Genomic DNA, 21,887 nt, shown 5'->3' with positions numbered 1-21,887 from the left:
AGGCACAATAATTCCTCTCCAGCTGCTCCAATGATTGTCTGTGACTCTTTCTAAGAGGGGAAACACAGGTGGCCATATTAGAACAATGGCAGAATCTTGGCCAATGCTGTTTTTACCTTAACAGGAAAAATAGAAGTTCGGTGCCGTTGACAAAGCTATGAGGAGCCCATATAAGTTTTACTTTCACAATAAAATAATACAAATAGCATATGAAGTAAAGCAATTATTAATGGTATTTAATATAACTAGGAAGAATGGGTACTGTGGAATTAATTTCCATTTATCTTTAATCCTCCATTAATGTTGTTCTGTCTCTGATAATGACTTTCAATAGAGAAGAAAAGGAAGGGTAAGGGATCGTATTGGGGCAAAGAGACTTTGACTTAGCCCTTCACGGTCTGAGCATCATCTCCTTAGATCTCTGTTTAAGGATCCACAATGCCTATTTATGCTTCTCCTATTGGCAGTTGCCTTCATCAGAGAGAAGGGTCCAGGTTCTACCTCTCAAAGGAAACTTGAGGAATGGACTAGGTGAGATTTTTGTTTTTTGTTTCGTTTTTGTGTGGTTGGTTTTATTTTTGTCATCTAGGAAGAGTGTAGGAAATCACATAAACCTCTCCTTGAAATGCATCGAAATAATAGGATTAATGGATGGATGGAATCATGGGCAGATGAACAGATATGATACAAAGTAAGCACATCAGATGTTCATTGTAGAATCTTTGTAGTGGGTGTATTGATGTTCACTGTATGATTCTTCTGTTTTTCTATATGTTAGAAAATGTTAATATTTAGGGTATATACAACTGCATATGACATAGCAGACACACAGAATAAGGGTTGAAAGAAGTGAATGAAGTTGATTTTATGACTTTGATATTCATTGATTCAATTTGGAGGTAATTCTTTAGTACACAGAAGTAAACCTACATATGTTCAGATTTCAAGTGCAAAGACTTATGGTCAAGAGGAATTACTCTGATGTGTGTCAGTGCTTAACAACAGTCCTCTGAGCGGTGACCATGATTGCATATTTTCCCCAGATTTGGTAGTGTTTGCGCAGCTTTACTTGGAGCTTGTTCTCACAGAGCTCTTCCTGCCATTGTTTTCTCATCTCTACAAATATTTCTTTGCTTGATTTCACACCATTTATCTTAATAATTTCCCTCTACCTGTCTGCTTTAGGTATGTCTTATCTGAATCACCCATCTCTAGTCTGTAGCCAGTCTTAGCACACTACATCCCAGAGAGCAAAAGAAAGAGTTGTTGTGTTCTGATTTACATTTTACCAGACATACATCGGTGCCTAAAAATCAACCTGTTAGAATCTTCCTTAATAAGGAAATACCGAGAGAGGTGAGATTTAATTTAATCGTGTTAATCCAGGCATGAGTGGTTTTATATCCTGCTTGGACCAACGTGCTCAATAATTGATCATGAGAACCGTATAAACTCTAGCACTAAAACCTGGGAGGTTCGTAATTAAAAAACAAAAAAGAGTTTTTCAATTTTAGCATCTTAAAATGGCTCATCTTGGGTGACAACTCACGCAGAGCCACTGAATGGAAGAGTTGCAAAAAGGAACAAAACTAAAACAGCTTAATGGAGCTGACTGGGCTATTTTGTTCTATTTTCACATTTCTATACTTCATACAGTATGCATTATATTTAATTACTGCCTCAGATAGAACTCTAGTGATTTTTCCCCCATGACAGGGAAGCAGCTGAGTCTCTAGATCTGTGTTTTTTTTTTTCCTTCAAATGACCCCAGTGTTCAAAGTCAGATCTTTTGAAAAGGACTTAACAGAGCATCATGAGACGTGATAGGTGCTTAGAGTGCAATTTTAACGCCAACAGACTGGAAAACAAACAGCATAACCCAGACAAGACATGACTTTGTTCTTTTGCATCTGTGTAAAGAGGAAATCAGATCTTTCTGGGGTGTGCTCCTGCTCACAGGTGTGGAAGAGAAGATGTCACATTCCCCACTTTCCACCTTGTGGGTGGGATTCTGGCTTGGGACAAGACGACAGGGTAGTGTATTGTCTCTCACAATAAAAGCTTGATTCACTCGGCTCCATTAGTGCTTTTGTTTCAGTTGGCCACAAATGGACATTAAAAAGGCATGAAGCATCTCTTAATCCCATGAGCCTGGTGTGTGTTGGCTCCTGTCACTGCATTCTCCAACTCTGTTGCCAATGGAAGTGAGAGACTGACCTCAGGCCTGCAACCACTGTTCTTTGCTCTGCCACTAAACCACTGAGCTGTTGGCACTTTAATTGTTTTCTACCAGGGGGAAGCCAGTTGTGTTGATGTGAATGTCTTATTCATCAGACATTACAGGCTTCACATTTTTAATGGGCTGAAACTCCAAGTCCACGACATGCAACCACAGTGAACCAAGACGTGCCATGGTGACATTCTCTAATTTATTGCAGTTGCTCTTTAAAAGATTTGACAGTATTTCAGAACTCTAAATGCTGCAGTTTGAAATTCTGTCTGAGGTTGTGTGCTAATCAAAAACAGTAAATCATGTCTGAGCTATGAAGGACAGCAAAGTAGTAAAACTGAGAAACAGTGCATATCTTTTTCCTTTTCTTTTAAATGCATAGATAAATATAAAAACCCCAGTGAACAGACCATTTATCAAGGACCTAAGGCATCTTTCTGGTGCATGAAAATGTCCGAATTATCCCCATGGGTTACATTTTGAGAATTGCAGCCCTTGGGAAGACACTTAGTTTCTCTGTCATCATTAGTCCAGGACACTTTGGGTATTTCTCACGGGCAGAATAAGACCTTTCCACGTGAAGTGCTACAAAACCTGGTGCTTTGTGGGCAGTCACAAGTCATCTGAAGAACCTGCTGCACTATCTGACTTGCTGGCATCCTAAGAAAGACAACTGTTTACCCACACATTTCACAGAAGCAGCTGAGACCTCATTTGGGTGGAGAGCACACAACTGCCCCTGGGTTGGGCACTGCCCTTGGGATTCCCCAGCTCGAAAGCCCCAAATCCTAAGCCAGGCATGTAAGGCCCTCGACTCCACCACACTCGCCCACCCTGTCAGCTTCCCCTGCTTCTGTTCCCTGACGTCCAAATCCGTGCCTGCCTCAATGGCCACTCCCTGCTCCCCAGAGCCCTAGGCCAGTCAAGAATGCCCTCCTTCCTCCTTTCTACACATTGAACTTTTCTTTCTTTTTCAAAGCCCAGTTCTTCTTCACTGCATTGGCTCCTCTAGTATAACACTTCCATTTTTCATTTTGACTTAGAAGTTGTTATTGTCCTGACCATCATCCCCTTCCAAACTCTTGAGGCTTCCATGGACAGAGTGGTGTGCTGGTGAACGACAAACAGCTAGCTCACCAGAAAGAGAGCAGAAAAGCCTTGACTGGTCGACTGTCTGTATCCCATGCCTCCTTTCATTGCCAGTGTCAAGGGTGGCTGTGTTTAATAACAGCTTCCAAAATTCCTGAATTTTTTAACCTTGGCCTCTCACAAGCCACTTCAAGCCAGCTCAAGAACACCGCTGGGACCTTGATTTAATTGGCCTTGTGGTAGTCTCCTCTTCCCCACTAGATGTTGTGCTTTGCTTAAAAATAGATGCTCCGTTAAGTGTTTTCTGAGTTGAAATAGGCAGGCCAATTGACAGCTGGGTTCTGCCGCTACTCATTGAGCTGGGAAGTCATTGGCTGCAGAGATTCAGAGGCTATTTGCACTTTTTGTCATTTGAGAGAGGGTGGCCTTAGCCGTCTCCTCCATGCCAGACTGCACAGGCATGTGTGAATTTAAGTAGACAGATTTATCAGAAGTACAACCAAGAACTGTGGTGAGAAGCAAGTTGATGGTCTTGAATTCAGCAGCTTAATTAGAACAGAACGTGATCCACCATGCCCTCAATAGAAACCTTACGGAGGAAAGCCTAAAACAGAGTCAAGCAGAAAGTGAAATTCTTGGGGGGAGGGTTGAGAGGAGAGAGGTTTTAGGCTCAGTTCCTACTGTCTTGTCACTAAATCATTTGCCATTCTTTGTGTGTATGTGTGTTTATTGAAGTATAGTCAGTTTACAATGTTGTGTCAATTTCTGCTGTACAACACAAGGTTTCAGTCATACATGAATATACATATAATCGTTTTCATATTTTTTCATTATAGGTTACTACAAGATACTGAATATAGTTCCCTGTGCTATACAGTATAAACTTGTTGCTTATTGTATGTATGGTAGTTAGCATCTAATCATTTGGCATTCCTGATGTTGAGCCTTTGTAATACTTTTGTGACTCACAGTCTGAGATTGGAACATCAGCATATTCTAGTTAGCGTAGTACAGCGCCAAGCTTGCAGGCTCTGTTTTTATAATAAACTTGGAAATAACAGCTTATCAATTCTGTTGCTCCTATGAGTAACCAACTCCTGATTTACCCCGGTTTTAAAACTGCAAGTCTTGCATCCTAGAAACCAGCTCAGTCCTGATGGACAGGGACAGTTGGCCACCCTGGGTAGGTTGTGGTTCCCATAGTGAATGCCGCGGGCTCTTACACGTGGAACACACCTCCCACAGCTGGTATGCCAGAAGACATTGAACCGGTGACTAAAAGGATCAGAACTTTTTAAAAAGTCCCGTTTATAAAAATCTGTTCTTTAAGGTTATGGTCCTATTTTTCAGGCACATTCATTAAATGGAGCATAAATGGAAATGTACTTTGGATATATAATGTTATATGTGCACAAAATGCTATTTATTTCTCATAATGATACACGTGTTCTGTAATTATCCCATATTCTCAGAATTCTTCTTGGGTATCAGAGAAGTATAGCAACTTTCTATGATGGGATAACCAGTATCAAAATACTTCAACATAACCTATTAGGATTTCGTGGGGGGTGCATATCAGATGACTTTTACATGTTGATTGAGTTTTAACTTCCGTGAATCAACCCTCAGTAATTCGTCATTCGCCGGCACTGTTTTCGTGGGAAAGAGTGGGTGGGGAGCTTAGCTGGGTGTCCAGTGTCCGCATCCCTCAGCATGGCCTTGGTGGACCTTCCTTGCTGTTAGCAGTCACTTCCTGGTGGAAATGATATGCTGTAGTGTTCACAACCTGTCACTTTGTGACAGCATCAGATTGTGCCCCACAGGAGTAGATGTTTCTGCTATAATATGTGTTCCTACCTGTGTTTAGCAAGCTACCACAGTTAAAATTGTACAGCTTATGGAAAGAAACAGAGTAAAGGGCAGACCACTCAAAATGTATTCAGCATGATGTCTTAGTATGTTTGGGCTGCTGTAACCAAATACCATAGATGGGTGACTTATAAACAACAGAAATTTATTTCTCACAGTTCTTGAGGCTTGGAAGTCCCAGATCAAGGCTCCAGCAGATTTGGTGTCTAGTGAGGGCCATCTTCATCTTCTTGCTGTGTCCTCAACATGACAGCAGGGGCAAGAGAGATCTCTGGGGTCACTTTTAAGAGCACTAACTCCATTCATGTGGGTTCCACCCTCATGAACTAATCTTCCCCCAAAGCTTCTGCCTCGAAATACCATCACTTTGGGAAGGTTAGGTTTCAACATCTGAATTTGAGAGGACACAAACATTCAGTCTATAGCACACAGCACTCACAAAAGTTGTAAAAACACTACTAAAAGTACTAGCACAGTTTACAGGTGAAAGAAGGTTGATGCAGGGGTTGAGGATACTGAATTTTGGGTGAAAGGACAAAATGTGCAGAGAGCTAGCAGATTTGTACAATAAACAACTCCCAGACAGAGCATGTGGCCAAAGCAAGCCAAGATGAAGCATGTGGTGTAAATAGGCAGCATGTACAGTGCTGGGGACCCTCCAGCTTGCATGCAACTGTGTTTATGTCTCTTGCACATGGTTGCTGTGACTTGGTGGCTCAAAACTGTGACATTGCAAAGAAATCTCTCACATGAACCAACACAATTTCTGGTTTATGCTGACACTGTTCGCTGTTTACCAATCATATGTGATCTAGTTTTCTCTCCAGAAATGCATTTCAGCTTTGCGGATTTCTGCTGAATGAGATGATTCACGAGACAGATTCAAATTGTCATTAATCGTATATATTCTGAATTCAAAACTCTTAACATGAAAACTTCTTGTGCTTCAAAACTTTGGACAGTAGTAACTTACACAACTTTTAATTTGAAAGAAAAAAAAACACCCCAAATGTAGTCACATCTCCTCTCAGATCTTTTAATTAAAGTCAGACATGAACCCTCATGTTTCTCTGACTGCTAAATACTTAGAAGTGGTTTTAGGAGATTTGTGTGTATGTGTTTTAAGTTGTAAAAAATGCACACACTGCTGGGTTACATGACTTTGGTTTATTTAAATATAGTTTAGTAGGACTGTAATATGTAAGGAAGGTTAAAGGGTCAGAATTCTATTTAATTAACTTATACCCACTTGGGAACCAGTCAGTTATAAGGGTATGCTGAGCAAATAAAGCTTCACATATGAAATCCTTGAAAAGAATAAGCCACTTTGGTGAAGGCTTTTCTATTCTTAACTTTGTCATTAAAACTATGTCAATGAGCTATTTCAAACCTTAGATTATATGTATATGTATGTGTATGATTATTATTTTATATATAATGTATGATTACATATAAATGATTATATGTATGATTGAATATATATGTATATGATTTTTTAAAGCTTTAAAATGTGTCTTGGTGGCCCTTTGAAGACCTAGATCAGTACTTTCCCTGCACTTTATTTTGGCCTTCAGGACATCCTCCCATGATTTGGTCCACATGTGTCTAAAATACGACCAGTGTTTTACATTTACATAAATCTGATTTCATAAACAGTCACCCCATTAAAATAGAGGATTCTTTTCAATCACAGCTAATTAACATCATATAATGCCTGGTCTTCAATGAGGATTTCAATAAATGTTTGTTGATAATGATGATTATTAAAATGATGTTAAGTCGGTCTCCTTGTATGAGAAATGTTTTGTTTTGAAATGTTAGACTTAAAGCTTTGCCTAAAAATTTTTAATTAAAATCCCCACTTTGGCAAGAAGCATAAAATGTGCGAAGTCACTGCAATTAGTGCATTGTGCATCCATATGGATGTTACCAGTCAGCTTTCAACTTAAAGGATTTGGGCTATTTTGAGTGATGTACCTTCTGTTAAGCTTAAAACAAAGCCCGACTAGCTCTGCATTCATTTTAATTAATATTCTCTTGCTGGTCTCAAAGATGTGTTCTCTTCTAGGGGGAAGAAGTGTGATTATCATAAATCAGAAATAAGTTACAGAAGTAGGTTTGACTAATTTTCTACTTCCTTCTGTTTCATCCCATCTCTCCCCACCCCCCAAGGAGCTTCAATGCAATGTCAGAGTAACTGGAAAGCACTGATCTTAGATGTTAAAGAAAACCTGTATCTCTAGCCAAATCATAACATAATTAAACTCATGAAAAAAAAGAATAAATTAAGCTGTTCCCAGATTTTTGGAAATCAGTGTGAAGTTTAAAACTTACCATTTTGAATTCACCGTTCCTATAAAATCTACAGTATAAAATTAGACTATATATATATATACACACACACACCAATGAGTATATGTGTCATATGTGTATGTATTTGTATATATACTTGAAATCTTTACTTCAGAGAGGTTTGTAGTTGCCTCAATGCTTGAGGTTTAGCAGCCTTATTTGTGGACTTAATTTTCTACAGTACCAAAATCTGACTGAAGATTAATTAGGTGCAAAAGATTGGTTTGATTGTTTTATTTTAGTATGTAAAGCAAAGTCAAACTCAAAATGGCACAGCCCAGTAAGTTTGTTTTTTTTTTTTTCCTGGATATTTTTCATGTGAAATCTTGTTAATATGGTCCTTGGGGAAGAGAAGCTTTCTGGACTTCATTTTTCACTAAATCAGAATACCTTCTATAGATGGTTGTTATATGGATTAGTTAAGGCCCTGATTTCTAAACTATTTTCTTTTTTTTTTAATTCATTTTATTTTTTAATTTGGGGGGGGTAATTAGGTTTACTTATTTATTTACTTTTGGAGGAGGTACTGGGGATTGAACCCAGGACCTCATGCATGCTAAGCATATGCTCTACCACTTGAGCTGTACCCTCCCCCTCTAAACTAGTTTCAAACATCTCCCCTACAACCACTCTTTATAAACCTTCAGAAAGATAATCACTCCAATGGCCACTGGAGTCCTCTTACTACCTGAATGTCCAGTTTAGGCCAAGTATGAAAGCTGATTTCAAAAGCAGGCAGCTAAAATGATCCCCCCAAATCTTCACCAAATTACTACGAATGAGATACATACGAAAAACAAAAGTGTAACTGTAATTTACCAGAATACATGGGTAAATAATTCATCCAGCATGTGAGCAGGAAGGCATGACATCATGAGGTCGGCTCTAGAACACACCATAGCAGGTCCTGTTTTGTTTTTTCTCTTTTATTCCAGCATTAGGGAAATTCATTCCCCATAGTCACTAGACTTGACACCAGCATACTCTCATTTTTCCATATTGTCTGGAATTTTCATTTTTATTTCCTTTTTTTAAAGCATGTGATTATATATGTATTTTTAAATATGTTCCTACATACCAGTGTTTTGGATTCTACATTTGAAAAATAAGGTTAGAATTAATTTTATTCTAGGTTAGAAACAGATAAAAGCTAAAGGTGGTCAACTAATATACATTGTTTTTCTTGAAGAGACATTAACTATTTTATAATTCTGTACTGGCTTTGCTACCATGAGGTAGCTTGCTTTCCATCAAATTTCTTCCCTTTCTGTTAGGCATCTTTACAAAGAAGTCCCTCAAATATAAATGAGTGGATTACCCTGCAGCTTCACATACATCCTGGTGAATATCCTGTTCACAATTTGGGTGATGAAAGGAAAACCTACAGTTGTTTTAATTTGGAACCAAAATAATCACATCTCTCCAGTGAGGCTTAGAGAGAGGGGAAAAAAAGCGGGGAGGGGAGGGGGCACAGTCTCCCTGTAGAAAAAAGAGTATTTTGTGGTGGGGCAGTGCAGCAGGGTTAAAAAAAATTAAAAATAAAACAAACACAAAACCTTAGAGTGGGAAATAGTCCAGCAAAAGAGAGACCATCTGATCACAATGGAAGCACCTTGAGCTGGGGTCCTGGGCTGTGTTGTCCCGCCGGCATGTAAACTGCATGTGTGTGTACACACAGAGACTGAACAGGGAGCACAGAGGGAATTAGAAAGAGCCTGGCCCATTTTTAATTTGGGTCTGTTTGCTTGCATTTAGCACTTAAGGGCTTCTACATTCAGTTTACTCAAAAGAATGATGAAGCACTCCTTGCTTATGCCTCAAATCAGAAATGCATGAAGTGCAGCTGCAGAGATAATACATTTTCCCCAAAGGCTTTGGCTGAGCAAATTAGGTGTCAATGGGGTGCCTGCGCAGGCAGTACTCTCTCTAATTAGTCTCTTGAGCCTAGTTGGTGGCGGGTATGAGATGATCTAATCAATTGGTCTGTGTCTGATGGTTCGTGTAAAAATCCTACCAGGCAGACTCTCTCCCACAGGTCACCCACCTGCACAGCAGGGCTGCTCATTTTCATTTTTCATCTCCTCCATCACATGATGCTGACAGTTGGTTTTAAGAAAATTGAATCCAAAAAATATCTAGTTCATAGGGCACATGGGTCAGAACAAAGTTGCATTATGGGTACTAGCGACCCAATTAATTAATATTTATAGCTGAGAAGCTCTATGTAGATATTTCTGAATAAGGATTTTATCAATAAAATCCAATTTCTTGTCTAAAGCATTCATATCTAGAGAAGGAACATTGTAAAAGCAGAAAGCAAGATAAAAATGGCAATCATTAATCTTATGGCTCATATACCTATGAGTTGCTGTGCACATAGTTGAGCTTGTGATTTATATTCAGTTTTGTTTGTGTTATGTATGCAGCGTATAGTAATAAGCAGTTAAATGTAAGGGAAGGATTTCACTATTATAGTTTGCCTACCTACAACTGTCATGTGCCCTCTCTCCTTCCACCTGTATCCCTCCCCCCCCCCCCCGATCAAATGCATGATTACATTTAGATTTAAAAATTTTTTTCTGGCAGTGAACTGTCCTACCTTAGATGCAGTCCTTGAAAACTGAAACTAATGTAGATGCCATCCAAGGAGGGAGCAGGGACATCCTGTGCTGCCAGTGAGCAGTATCAGGCAGGGTACTTGGCACAGTTTGGACTCAGCTGCTCCCAGAGCTGGGGAAGAGTCTGGCTCTCCTTGGCACCTGCCTTCTTTTCATGTTATTGGCTCCTCCCATTAAGTGAGCCTCAACCTTGGTAACATACTTCTCATAATCACTGTGTCCACCATTTATCATCCAACTACTATTATTATGTATTATCCTTTAATCTCCAACTCTGTTTATGCCCTTGGTCAGGTACACATGATTCTCCTGGAGGTTACACCCAGCGAATCAGGGCAAAGGCAAGACAGACACCATCAATGGCTTAAAAAAAAAGTCATAAATCAGCCCAATAGGATAGTAACATGCTATGGATGATGATGACAACATAGTTCATTGTTACATGAAATCAGATATACTGAAGATCAAATCATTTCTTTCAAATAGAATGTCAGGAGGCAAAAAAAAAAAAAAAAAGCTTGGCCTACAGGCAGGTGTTAATCCTAGCTACCTTTCCTAGCCTGCAGTGTATCTGTGGACAGCCTGCTCTGTACCCAGCACTGTGCTCTTTCAGCAAGAGCCTACACACAGCATTCTGCCCTCTGTCCCTGGGCCATGAGAAGATTTTTACATCTGAGAGCATATTCCACTCCCAAGTTCTCAGATCCTACCCTTCCTCTTCTTATTCATTCAACAACCATTTACTGAGTACCTGGGCCAGATCTGGGCTATGCTCTAGGGACAGAATGGTCAACAAAAGCAAGCTTAATCAAGAACATAATGATGCCACCTGCCCCTCTCCATGCTCCCTCACAGGAAATGCCCCCATGCCTCAGGAGGGACTACATAAAAAGTTCGGAAGGTCAGCTTGGGCGCCAGGTCTGCATTCTGTTGATTAAAGTGGTGGAGTGGAGGAGAGCCAGGCAATGACTGCATCACTTGGGTGTGGCTGCAGGAACTCCATGCCCAGGCAAGCATATGTCAGGATAAACCCCGACCTGCTTGGCCAGGGTGGGCATGCTTCCTGGAAGAGCTGGAATCTCATAGAAAACAATAGGGACAGAGCTTCATAACCTCAGATTTGGCAATGGATTTTTAGATATAACAAAAACCGTAAGCAACAAAAGAAAAAAACTGATAAATTCGACTTCATCAAAATTCAAATTCTTGGGTATCAAAGATAGACAACTATCAACAGATAGACACACGGCCAACAAGTACATGAAAAGGTGCTCAACATCACTAGTCATTAGGAAAATGCAAATCAAAATCACAATGAGACAGATACCAGTTCACACCCACTACATGTCTACAATCAAGGAAAAACAAAAACAAAAAACAGAAAATAATAAATATTGGAAAGGGTATGGAGAAACTAGAACCTTTGTATATTGCCAGCAGGAATATAAAATGATACAGCCACTATGGAAAATGGTTTGCCAGTTCCTCAAAAAGTTAAACAGAATCACCATATGACCCAGCAATTCCAGGAACAAGTGTTACCCAGAAGAATTGAAAACAAGTACTCAAATGTTTGTACATAAATGTTCATAGCAGCACTACTCAGAAAAGCCAAAAGGTGAAAACCACCCAAATACACATTAATTCATGAATGTATAAACAAAATGTGGTATATTCATAGTATGGAATATTACTTGGCCATAAAAAGGGAGTGCAATATTGAAATAAGCTACAACATAGGTGAACTTTAAAAACATTAAGTGAAAGAAGCCAGACACACACATTATATGGATTCCATTTATATGAAATACCCAGAATAGGTGAATACCTGTAGGTAAATAGAGACAGAATGCACATTCGTTATTGCCAGGAGCTGGAGCAAGGGAAGAATGGGAGTGAAGGATAGAAGATACATAAGTAGAGGATATAATGTCTCCTTTGGGGGTGACAGAAATGTTTTGGAATTAGAGATGATGGTTGCATGACATCGTGAATGCACTAAATGCCAATTAATTATATGCTGTAAAATGGTTAATTTTGTTATATGACTTTCACCTCAATTTTTTAAAAAAAGGGGGTAAAGGTTAACCTTCGAAAAAATCATTGTAGTAAGTGGGGGGAAATGAGTAGAGGGTGGAGAGGATGCTGTTTTGATGGTTCTTATCTATAAGATGGGAACTCTTTGCTCCCTTGATCCAGTAGTGCCATTCAAGGCTGATAACCTTGGTGGTACAGCCTGCCAGGGCAGCATCAGGGCAACCACACGGTGAGGTCTCAACAAAGGCCCAGGTTCCCTCTCTGCCCGGGAAGATGACTGTGTGGCACTGCAGAAGGGGACAAGCAGGCCAGACCAGACCTCAGTGACCTCGAGCCACTAAACTGAGATGAGTTGGTTCTGGGATTCAGTGGAGCTGACTGGTCGAATCTCTGGGCTGTGTGACCTGAGCCTGGGAGTGTTTCTCTTCACCCTTCCTGGCAAGACATTCTACTTGCATCCTAGAAATGAAAATGCTTAAGGGCCAAAAGAAACATGGAGAGAAATAATGTGAACATTCCTTCTTTATTCCCGAACCGTTCTCGTGCACGCAGTTTCTGAGTTTAAGCGTGCACTGTCGGAAACATAGCTGTACGCAGGATGTTGGGAAGAGGCTGGCAATTCAGGTCATGCTGGCCAATTTTCATTCTGCTGAAACTAGGTCTGATAATAGGCACCAAGGAATTATATGCAGCTGGAATTTTTGTAAAAGCATGTATATGATCCATTTTTCTATTTCATGTTCATAAAAATGAACACGATGTGTCTTTTTAATGGTCTGTAGGATGCCACAGGCACTTAATTAAGACCAGTATTAGTACTAACGATTTAGGGAAGGAAATTTGTTGAAGTTCTTTTTCTCTAAATAATCCAAAAGGATGTTAGACTATTTAAATTCATGGAGTCAAATTATTTTAAGGGAAAAAATTCAGTCAGAACATTTATTTATCATATTATAAGAACTGTTTTGCTTAAGGAGACTCTTCTGTCTCAGGTATGTGTGCTCGGGGTAGCTGTGGAAAAAAATGGGCAGGCTCACTTTGGCCTGACCAATTTTGACATCTCATATAATTTAGGAAAAATGAATGATGTAAGAGTTTTTTTCTTTTTTGTTTTTAACATATAACAATTTTCTCTTTTCCTCCTTCCAGGATGAAGTTGTCATCATTCTGGGAAGAATAAAAACATTAATGAAGTGGCCAATAATGTGAAGGGAACCATGGATCAGTTTCCTTTCACTCCCTGTGGTGGATTTCACTTGCAAGAAAATTGAAGCTGGCAAGACCCTGTTTTCTCTGCAATTTATTTAAAACCTTGCACGCATTTGGATACCTTGTGATTTCCAAGAACTATGTGAAGATTAAGTTTTGCTTACTGATACATGGCATGTATTCTTTTCAGTCTTTTGTGTTTGATTTTGTTTGATTTCCCTCTGCACCGCAGCGTCTCTGTAAAGGTTTTTATGCTTTCACCAGCCATGTCTTAAATACATTAAGACAACACATTCGGTGTTCACACTTCTTCAGTAATGTCTGTACTTGAAAGCCACACAGTGGCATGAAACACTGTGTGTTTTCTTTGAGAGCAGTGCACATTTTGCAACCACCAGGAAGGAAAATTAGAGCTAAAGCAAATCCGTGTTCTCCGACTGACTTGACAACTTGGTCCCTGGCCGTGGGGCCCCAGTTGTCTCTTTCCTTTTGAGGACATTTGCAAATGTGTGTTGTTTTTTTTTTTTCTTGGAAATAACTGCACATTTATATAGGATATCGGAATCTGCTTAGCATTTTCAAGTCACATAGCGTGACTGCTCTCTGAGCAGGTTGGAAGTGAAGAAACCAGTATCAAGATTAAGAACAAAGACAGGGGTAAATTGCTTGCTTTTGACCTCTGGAAAGTGAGGTGACTTTTTACATGTTTTCTGGGTCTTGTCAACATCTTATTTTTTCCATCCACTTTGTTATGCTTTGTGAGTATTTTCTAAATGGAGAGAAGAGTGAGGAGCAGAATGTTTAAAGCGTGGGTATAAGAATTATCTCTGCTAGGTGAGCCCTGAAAGCTGTCTTTACTAGTTCACATTTAAAAAGAAAATTACAGAGTTATCCAGAGTTTAAAATTTGCTCATTTACACCAAAGCACTTTTGAATTACATTTTTTAAAACAAACATTCCAAGCTGATTAAAAGGCACCCTAACTTTAGACAGTCTCCTAGAATAACTAACTGTTCGATGCAGGTTTTAGAAACCAGGCAGGAGTCTTGCTTTAAAGATGGAAAAGGGAAAAAAAGAAAGGTCCAGCTTCCCTTCTTTAACAAGTTGAGAGAACTTATAGGAGGAAGGCGAGTATGTGACATGGAGGGAAAAGGGGACCGGGCATGCGCGTGCTTTCATCGAGGGGAGAGCTTCCGGACGTAGGTCTGCTCCCAGTGGGGCGGCCTCGCTGCAGAACCCCAATAATACTGAGGCCAAGGGGGCAGCTAGGAAACCTAGCTCCTCAGGACACCAATTCCTACCGAAATACCTTCATGTACATTGTTTTACATTTCCTATTAGAAGGAGAGACTAAGAGCTTGAAACACATCGCACTTTGGAGGATCAAGAATATGAATTATGAGCCAGTTTGACAAAGACTTTCTCTGAGAGTCAGGTGAAGGCAAACCTATTCTATAGTCAAAGCCAGGAAACCTAGAAAATTGGACCTAGAATTCTTAAACATCAAAACACTACTTTCCCTGGAGTAGGGAGGGTGTGAATGTAGATGTCAAGGTCACAACCATCTTGTCCAAAGTAGCATTCATTGTAAGCTTCTACGTGCTAAGTGAGGAGTTATTCACTGATTGATTTTTAAAGAGAGGAAAAATTACCCAAGGCCAGAATGTTTACTGTTTGCTACCTAGAAATCTTTCCCATGCTTCTTACATTCCAACCCTTTGGAAGTTTTCATAGAGGTATTTTGCTTTAATGTGTATTTACATTAGAATTTCTTAAAGTAAATGTGGAAAGAAAATTTACATGCAATCGAAAATGGCCTTTCCCGCTATTTGTTTTGAATTACTCATTTGGGGGAGAGGCAAACTTTTGTATTTTATGAAATTTAAATCAAGGGCAACTGTTGACTAAGTCTTGCTATGTAACAGGCTTTCTAACTTGAAAATTTGAAAATGTTTAATGTTTAAAGACTTTGATTAGAAATGTTAGAGTTATTCAGAGATATATGCCCATCCCTGGCAGCTTCTCTTGGGAAATTAAATGTAATATTTCTCAGTGGAGGGAAAATCTGTTTTATTACAGAGACATATGTCTCAGAAGGGTCTCATTTAGGAGGTTTTGAGTTCCCCATGCTTGCCATCGGTACAGGACATCCAAAGTCTGCTTTGTCTCTCCTTTCCTCTCCCATTTGTAGCCACCCTCTCCTTCTTCATTTCCCACCTCTTGCTGAGGACAGCTATGAAAATCGTTGCAGACTGTGTTCATGAGCAGATTTATTATTCTACTGAGAAAGCACTGGAATGTTTTGGTGATACTATTTTTATATGAAGGAGTAGCTTGCATTCAAACAGCTGGAATAGTTAGAACACATTAGCATGGTGATTGTATCAGTGTGACATCACTGCACACACAGCATTCTGAAAGGAAATTTGGGACTTCCTTTCTGTTTTCTTAAAGGAACACTTTGGTTGATTTCAAAATACAAAATACATAGGACATGAAAAAAAAAATTTGCAGTGCTCAGAAAAAACAAAACAAAACAAAAAACAGGGGGCATAAGGCAGGGGTGGCTGTCCATCCACTGACCCAAGGATGAGAAGCTATTTCTACCTCCCAAGAGTGATAAGAAAAGTTTCCAGAGGAGCCTCCAGGCTTGCAGAGAAAGCAAAATCTCTTGGTATCCTTCCCTCAATGTGTACATGATAGCCAGTGTAATCATACCCTAGGTAATGCATCTCTACAAGATAATCATCTGTGAATATTACTGGTTTTGTAATCTTTGTTATATAAGAGGATGTTTAGGCTGTACATACTGGGGTAGATTATTGCCTGCCCCCCTTATACATAGGAATATGCTGCAAAATCGCATATAATTTCCATCTCCCTTACCAGCTTGTAGGCAGAGGAAACTGTATATGTTACTGCCTTGCAATTTTCTCATACACCAAACACCAAACCAAACCAAACTCAAGTAAAATAAGCAATCTCCTATTCTCAGTCCCTTCCCACTGCAGCATATTTTAGAGGCACGTACAAAATCTACATTCTCTAGTTGGGAGTGGATTTTTAAATTTTTTTTAATCTTTTTTTTTTGTATGATACACTGAGATGCGTACTTTCTAACAGGGAGTTGGTACCTAAGAAATGTGCTAGCATTCAGAAAACTATTATACTGCAAAATGACACATAGTAAGGAGAATGGAATAATACATGTTGCATATTTGTTACCAATTGTAATTTGTCTGTATTATGGAAGACGTAATGGTTTGTCAGCTGTCACTGTTGTTTTCTTGTAACATGATATGGAATAAAGTATAGCAGAATCTCTACATTCTCCTGGTACATCTTGGTGGGTACCAAATAACACCATATGACATACATATACGTCAAAGACACATTGTCTTAAAAACTCTTAGACTCAACCATTCTTAAAGAGTGCAGTAAGAGACCAAACACACAATGCTCTTGGATGTGGGAAGAAGTGAGTTAGCAGGAATGTTCTAGGAGTCTGTTAAACCCTCCCTTTCCTTGATTTGCTGTGTGGAACATAAGTAAAGAAGTGGAGGTTATGCAAAACAAATCTCATGAGCTCCAAGAGCTTCACAATTCCCCCAGCTCCTTACTGACATGCACCACGTGTTCTGTGCATCTGGAGCCAATCTGGTTTTGTTTAATGACGGTCTTATTTATCTTTTAGTGCCTCTTTTTTGCGGGGGTGGGGGGTGAATTTGCACATATACTAAGATGAGGTGGGTAGGTTACCCATCACTGAATACCAATCAAAGCCCGAGCATGCTGACATTCTGCCAGAAGTGTCACTGTTCTCCGAGCTGAGAACGCTTCCTGTGAACCCCACCCAGCAGGCACCTGTGCTGAACTGGCACTGCTGGGAGCCACCCTGGGATGGGCAGCACTGCCTGAGGAGGCTAGTTTCGTTTCTCTCATCACCTCTTCTTGTCGGATCTATGAGCTTCATAACCCCAAACAAACCCCCATGAATTGATACACTGATTAATAAAGTTCATAGCAATAAAATCCTCAACTTATAGATATGCTATTTGGTGATTTGAAAACATTTATTCTTGAAGGTCAAAATCAAAATTCGTATCTCACGTTGAGAGGACCCTGGAGCCCTGCCTCTCCCCTGCACAGACCCTTACCCACCAGCAGCAGCTACCTCAGGTTTCCCTTCCCTTGCTCCTTTCCTGTGACTTATGTGATTTCATAGTTTCTAAGCCCTCACAAGCTAACATTCTCACAAAACCAAATGTAAGGTTTCTCAGTTGATGTGTATTGCATGCCACAAAAGCTCATGACAACCCCCACATCTCCAGCCCCCGACTGCCCCAGCTGTTTCCCCCAAGACAGCAAGTCATCTATGCCAAAGGCACATGCATTTCCTGTCACCACCAGTGGATTCTGAGACATAAGATTGTGTAGAGGCAGACTTTGTGGTCTCCAAGGTAGAGATAATAGGCAGATTTCTTAAATGGGAACCATAAATTATCCCAAAAACTGACTAGAATTATACAGGTGTCGAAAGAAATAACTTGCTCCTTGGAGCTGTTTGAAGGGAGTAAAGTGCATGCCACAGTCCCATGTCAACAGTGACAGGCGTGCTGATGCCCAATGTGACGTCACTCCCAGCGGCCACAGCCGTGGGCCCTTCGGCAAGCCTGGGCTGATTTAATCCCATGAGTTCTTAATACAAGAAAGGAGGCAGACAGCTGGTATCTACAAGAAGCCAAAGAAATAACTTTGAGAAATATTTTTAACTTTTTAAATGTAGCAGGAGAGATGACAACCCTCTCTCAGCTCATTATGGCCCCACATTCCCTTCTTTTTCAGCAGGGGCTATTCCAGCTCTGCCGGGTTGGAAGATGTGATGTGTGCTCGCGAAGGCAATCAGTTAGAGACAGGAGGGCCGCACTCCTCGAGTTGCTGTTGGCCCCCAGAGAAAAGAGAAACCAGAGGGGAAGGTGTCGGAGCAACCCTGTGCCACTAGGTTAACGCGTACAGTTGCTGAAGAATGGCGGGCATTGTAAATTTCTGCAATGAGGACCCCGCCGTGGCCCAGCAGCCTGCTGCTACCAGTGGGTGGTGGCGTTATGGGCATTAGCTTTGAGAAGCTTATACAGCAGAGGGGGCTAGGATAAAGGACACAAATCAGGAGAAGACTGACAAGATTAAAAAAAAAAAAAACCCAAGGCTTCGTATTTACTGTTCATCCCCCACGCTCTCCGTGTGCTATATTGTCTGCGTTGAGTCCTGCTGAGAGAGAACCAGGCACAATAATAGCTCGGAGCAGCCTTGCAGCCCTGGAGCCAGCCTCTGCCAACGGTGCTGACTGTGCTGGTGGAGAATGGGATTCTGATAGAGTTGTCTTTTTTCTCCTTCTCTGCGAGACCACCAATAATTATGGAGGGCACGCTGCAAAGATGGGGTAAGGGTTCCCTGTTGGAGTGTATCCTGAGAAGTGACCCAGCGGGGCTTCCAGTGAAGGGATATGTTCCAACAGCCCAAGGTGTGCCTGCCTGACAGATGCAGACAATGCTGCAGACATCCAGGGACATATGTTTGAAGCAGCAGTTTAAGGATTTAGAGACATTCAAATCAACTTAGCTTATACATCATACTATAGTGTAAAACAATGACTCTTCCCTCTCTCCATCTCTAACTAAATCGGTTAACAGTACCCCGCAGACCCTCGGGGCAAGGAGGCACAAGTCCTGCCACCTTATTCTGTGAAACATTTGGGAAATCCAAACCCTCATGTATCCATTCTCCTTAGCCTAGTGGCTCACAGCCCTGGCTCTCATTAAAATTGTGGGAAAGTTTTGAAAACCTACCCCCAATCCCAAACCAATTCACTGTAGAAACATTGAGGGTGGATCCCTGGCATCAGTCTGGGAGCTCAACAGGTGTTTATATCATGCACCCTGAGTGAGACCTGCTGGACTCTTCTCTTCCTCCTGTCTGTCTGCTACTCCAGGAAGAAGGTAGGCAAACTTTTCCTATAAGAGCCGGATAGTAAATACGGTCATCTTTCTGAGCCATACAGTCGCTGTCACAACTCCTCACTCTACTGTCTTAACGTGAAAGCAGCCGGGCTGAATACAGAAATGAACGAGCATGGCTGTGTTCCAGTGAAACACTTTATGGGGCACTTAAGTTTGAATTTCATACAATATTCACAGGTCATGAAATATTTTGCTTTTGATTTTTAAAAGCTCTTTTAAAAGTAAAACCCATTTGTAGCTCACAGCCTGTATAAAAACATGCAGTGGGCAGGAATTTGCCCCGTGGCTGTAGTTTGCTTACCTTGGCTGAGAATGCGCCCTGGTAATGGGGTAAGCTCGGACCACCCCTGATATTTGCTGGGCCCAGGGTAGATCCAAAATGGAAGCCCATATACCATAAAGCAAAATATTTCAAAATGTAAATCCAACCGACAAAATGTTAAATAAATGTGATTCTCTTACCTTAACAGTATGTCTTCAGAATGACCTAGGCGGCCAGGGTTGCACTTCGAATTCTTGGACTCCTCAAAGTTCACCAAAACTGGGCAACGTGTAGCATTTGCCTGGTTCAAGAACTACCCTCTTCATTTCACTTCCCACTCCTAGCTGTACGGGTGTGGGTCCAGTGTGAGGAGTCACACATGCATGTGTGTGAACACCCCAGCGCCCCACATCCAGACTCTGTCCGTTCTCGTGGTAAGCAGTACCCCACTGGCCAGCCCTTGGCATCAGCCGCATACTCTCAGGGACGGTGGTTTCAGAGAAGGCTCCATTTGCAGAGAGAATTCCAGGGTCCCAGACCTCCGGAGTTGTCTGAGTAGAAGTGGGGGAGGCAGGCTCCTGGTGGGCGCGGCGCCACGGAGTCCGCCTTCTGTGGAGGAAGGCTATGTCCACAAAGGTTCAGAACCAGGCCCCGTAAACGTGGGAACTCAAACAGTGGTCCCTCTTGCCTTGGTTTAAGGGCACTACTGGTCGGTGATGGGAGGCTGGGAATTAGCTCCCGGGAGTTTTCATGTCCGTCACGCGTATCATCAGCCCCTCTCCTCCGAACCCACAGGAGCCGACTTCACAACGTGAAGGGCGAAAAATTGCTTCAGCACACCTGTCAGCCGAGGGGGGCTGGAGAGGGATTCGAGAATGTGAGCTTCCCAACCGGAAAAATGCGCTAGGAGCTGCCATACCACGAAACAAACTGCGCGAGGAGCGGACACGGAGAGAAACAACACTCCATTCTAGCACAACAAGATGGCGCCCACCGCGCGGCGCACTTGTCCTGCTTGCGCCTGTTCTGCCCGCACATGCGCAATTGTTCGTTGCTTTGTTCATGAGGCGTACATACCACCACTAGCGCATGCGTACTTCTACTGTTTACCTCCTACACAGGCGTGTTGTTGTGACCTTTGCCCTGGGTCCCACAGCCTACTCCTACTCACTCAAGGCTGCGGACATCTCTTGGAATTAAAGGATTTGGCCTCTTGTCAGTCATTTGCTGGAACTAGCTGAAAAGCAGTTCACAAGAACCAATTACTGAATATTTAGGAAGTTTGTGAGCCAGTTCTTTAATCACTGACACCTGGAAACCAGAAGGGAGCATTTACACCACAGAAATCGCCACAGCACTGCCTCTCACCTCTTTCTTTCCAGGCTCATCTCCCGTCTCCATGCACACTTCCTCCACATGCGCGGTGCTGAACTTGCCACTGATCCCTGGATGTTCCAGGTCTCTACATGCCCCTATTCTTTTGCACGCACTGTTCCCTCTGATTGGAACACCCTCTCCCATTTTTCAAGCAGGCAAGTTCGCATTTACCCTTTTAAAGCAGGTTGATTTCTATGGTTCTGGAGTTCAGGAGCAGTTTGGCTGGATGGTTCTGGCTTGAGGTTTCTCATGAGGCTGCAGTCAGGTGGGACAACTCAAAGAGCTGGGAGCTGAGACAGCTAGAGCAGAGCACCTCTAACCGAACGTGATTACTCCACAAGGTCTCTTCAGCATCGTGGCTCAGATTAGCTGCACATTTAATACGGTGGCTCAGGGTTCCAAAGCACGTGCACCAAGAGAAGAAGAGGGAGAATCAGGTAGAAGCCGTATTGCTTTTTATGACCAAGCATTTTATTTGGTAGAAGTGAGTCACAAAGGCCATCCTATATTTAAAGGAAGGAGAATTAGGCTCTACCTTTTGATGGAAAGAATGTCTTAAAAATTGTGGGTATGTTTTAAAACCACAACTGCCCGCCTTCTGACCACAAATTATACATATATTGATGCCACATGCAAAATACACTCAGGCCCTCCTTGACCCCCCCCCCCCAATATCTCATCTGGATGGCATCCATCTCAGGCTCAAGGTCCCGTATCCCAGCACCCAAATCAGGTTCAGGTGCTGCAGACAAGGCTCCATAGTGCAGATCCTCAATCACAGCTTCCTGAGTACTGTTCTTGATCTGATCCTCATGATCCGTGAACTA

At 41.5% G+C, this 21,887-nt stretch overlaps 2 protein-coding genes across 17 annotated transcripts in view; one reads left to right on the top strand and one right to left on the bottom strand.

Annotated features, from left to right (window-relative positions):
- Nucleotides 1-16,730, top strand: part of CDK14 (cyclin dependent kinase 14) — a 610,838-nt gene extending 594,108 nt beyond the window's left edge. For all 5 annotated transcript variants that reach the window (XM_045519926.2, XM_045519925.2, XM_010959446.3 and 2 more), the window contains one exon: nucleotides 13,345-16,730. The gene's annotated coding sequence lies outside the window, so the exon portion shown is untranslated. The remainder of the gene's footprint in view (nucleotides 1-13,344) is intronic.
- The window catches only part of MTERF1 (mitochondrial transcription termination factor 1), a 495,795-nt gene that overhangs the window by 62,563 nt on the left and 411,345 nt on the right, over nucleotides 1-21,887 (bottom strand). For 10 of the 12 annotated variants that reach the window (XR_012508240.1, XR_012508235.1, XR_012508230.1 and 7 more), the window contains one exon: nucleotides 19,884-21,563. The exons of the other annotated variants lie outside the window; for them this stretch is intronic. The gene's annotated coding sequence lies outside the window, so the exon portion shown is untranslated. The remainder of the gene's footprint in view (nucleotides 1-19,883; nucleotides 21,564-21,887) is intronic. 12 annotated transcript variants of the gene reach the window in all.

Source organism: Camelus bactrianus, chromosome 7 (assembly GCF_048773025.1).
Source record: "Camelus bactrianus isolate YW-2024 breed Bactrian camel chromosome 7, ASM4877302v1, whole genome shotgun sequence".
Lineage (NCBI taxonomy): Eukaryota > Metazoa > Chordata > Mammalia > Artiodactyla > Camelidae > Camelus > Camelus bactrianus.
The sequence above is the reverse complement of the archived record's forward strand: the minus strand, read 5'-3'. Positions and strand labels throughout refer to the sequence as shown.